The sequence below is a fragment of the Mesoplodon densirostris genome, chromosome 2, assembly GCF_025265405.1.
Source record: "Mesoplodon densirostris isolate mMesDen1 chromosome 2, mMesDen1 primary haplotype, whole genome shotgun sequence".
Taxonomy (NCBI): domain Eukaryota; kingdom Metazoa; phylum Chordata; class Mammalia; order Artiodactyla; family Ziphiidae; genus Mesoplodon; species Mesoplodon densirostris.
In genome coordinates, this window is record NC_082662.1 from 26893459 (window position 1) to 26893675 (window position 217).

The following is a 217-nucleotide window of genomic DNA, read 5'->3' on the forward strand; positions in this document are numbered from 1 at the left end:
TAAACCTCTCACGTGACCGCGAGAGGCGCACTCTCACCAACCCCGCGCGCGCGCAATCGAAGGAAGTCGGCTCCGGGCCGTGTGGGGGCAGGGGAGGAGCGCGCGCTTCGACCCCGCGGCAAGCGACTCTGCGCGTCTGGATAGGCTACGAACGCGGCTTCCCCGCCCACCTCGCCGCTCGGCGCGCTTCGATTGGCCGGTGTTGGCGCGAAGGTGC